We start from the raw sequence: 2579 nt of genomic DNA, 5'->3' as shown, positions 1-2579 counted from the left end.
TTTGAAAAAAATCGAGACGGTACCCACGCTAACGTGGATTAGAGTGTGTGTCACATAATTAGTTATTTGAATTAGAGTGTGGGTCACGTAGTTAATTATTTGAATTAGAGTGTGTGTCATGTAGCGATCTCCAATTCTAACGTGGATTTCACATTTCACTGTATCCATGCTACTTTTTTAATACAAATTCATATGTATATGATGAACATCATGGCAGTGAGAAAACTTTTGGATGGATTCAAACATATCACCTACAAAATAGCACAACAAACTGAGTCAATGTCAACTTTTCGAAACTTAGTATGGCACGAATTCGAAATAATTACCTGTATGCCTGGTCCTCGGTTCAAATCCTACAATGTACACCGAATTGAAACATCCATATTAAGTCTCGTACTATGTACATTCAAATGTTTTTTTTAGCCCCCCCCCCCCCCGCACAAACGCTACATACTTCCTGTATCGGTCAATCTTCCTCTCCTAACCACCTTAGGAAGCTATCGGTTTCCAACATACGTTCATTCTTTCTCTCCATGTTTCGATCTCTAAGTCTCTCAACTACACAACCCCTTTTTCCACTCTGTTACCAAATTTATTTACCTCACACACCCGCCATTGCACCCCATGCCGAGCTCTCTCTCCCCCCCTCTCCCTCTCACCCTCTCGCGCTAAATACATGCATTGCCTATCTAGCCCCACCAACCTCTTGTGTGCACACACGCACGTTGTATCTAGGTCAATCCCTCGAGACTGTCTCACTCTTTCTTCCGCACGGCGGGGCACACTCGCTCAGTCTCGCTCTCTTTATCTGAGTCTCGTTTAACCTCGTTTTCTTTCACACACAAATGATATATCTCCCTGTTCGGGCCTCGATCGACACACTCTATACTCTCTCACGCAGATTGTCTATCTAGGTCAGTCCATCCAAGCCGCCGCCACTCTTTCGACCTCATGGTGGGCCACGCTCCTTCAATCTCTCTCTCTCTCTCTCCCCGTATGTATCAATTGATATCGCTCTTTCTCGGACAAAAACGACATATCACCATGTTTGAGCCTAATTCGACCTATTCACATTGTATACTCTCTCGCGCACATCGTCTATCTAGGTCACTCTCTCCAACCCGTCTCACTCTTTCGATCGCACGGCGACCCTATGTGATCAGTTGACCTTGCTTCCTCCCACGCACAAAATATATCTACACGTCTGTGACTGGATCATCTCTCAAGATCTATCTTACATCCCTCACCCTTGCCAAAAAGCTCAATCGGACAATATCTCTCCAGAGCATATATATTTGTTCAATGAATGTTGGACCACACTCACTTTGTCTCTCTATCTATATGTCTCTCGATTGACCTCGCTTTCTCACACTGTATCTTCCACGCATTGAAGCTACTACCTCTCCATCCCTCGCAAAGCCGGAGCTATTTACATTGCGAGGGGCACTCCAACCTTCGATTAATTTGTGTAGGCATTTATTCCGGTCGGTTTAGATTATATTTTCGTAGCATTTGGCCCACAACTACTCCAAACACCATTGCAACCCACGCAAATCCCCTAGTTGATTTCCCTATGGCTCGGTCATCGCTCTCTCGCACGTCCTTTCTCACCTTCAACGTCGCACCATTGTATTATTGAAAACTATGTTGTTCTCTTTAATTATTATAAATAAGCTACAAAACTACACACCGATAGTCCACTTGGAATGGAACAAATTTTGACCCACAAATTAAAGTGCTACAAACTACACACCGAGGGGCCCACATGTCATGAAACAAATTTGGACCCATATACAAATTAAAAAATAAAGGACGAGGATCGAACATGCGACCGGGTCTTCAAGCCGCACGTCAATAGGCAACATACATAGAATATCAATGTTTGTTGTACCCCCTTTGTTCACATAATGTTTTTATATTACCACAGGCTAATTAATGCATAACATGTAATATTATTTTTAGTACTATTCGTCTTCACTTACTGGTGGGTTCCATGTGTGCTCTCTCTCTCCTCCCCTTCTGCGTTTAGACGCACGGGCAAACAGGAAGAACTCGCGGGGGATGTTGCCGTTGACCATATCTGGACGCGTTCACAAGTCACGGCACCAGTTTCACGTACTAGCAGCACTAGTCAGTGTGTACGTGCAATTCATGTTAATTTGGAAGTATATTAAGTGCATGCGGATATTAACTACTAGGATATTATTTGCGTGTTGTCATGTGATTAGCACTATTTTTGGCATGAAATTAACTGCACGCTAAACGTGTTGAGCGCTCGACATTGAAGCAGTCTAGGTCGTTGGATGACCAGGAATACACGTGGCTTGATGACGTTTTATATTTAATTTGATACGGCTCTAGCAGAACATTCAATCGATCAAACCATACATTTCGTTCAGTCTGAATCCGCCTTTAAATTATACGATGATCGATATAAAATAAACGGAAATGATAAACGTTCGGATTTTAAGCATGGCAATCCAAACATTTTTCATGGCAAATTTAGATTACGCGGCGGTGGCGGGGGCCTCTCGTGGTGGGAAGCGGCTCCTCTGCCGTGCTCTGTGTGTCGTGGGGCC

The sequence above is a fragment of the Triticum urartu genome, chromosome 6 (assembly GCF_003073215.2).
Source record: "Triticum urartu cultivar G1812 chromosome 6, Tu2.1, whole genome shotgun sequence".
Classification (NCBI taxonomy): Eukaryota; Viridiplantae; Streptophyta; class Magnoliopsida; order Poales; family Poaceae; genus Triticum; species Triticum urartu.
The sequence above is the reverse complement of the archived record's forward strand: the minus strand, read 5'-3'. Positions refer to the sequence as shown.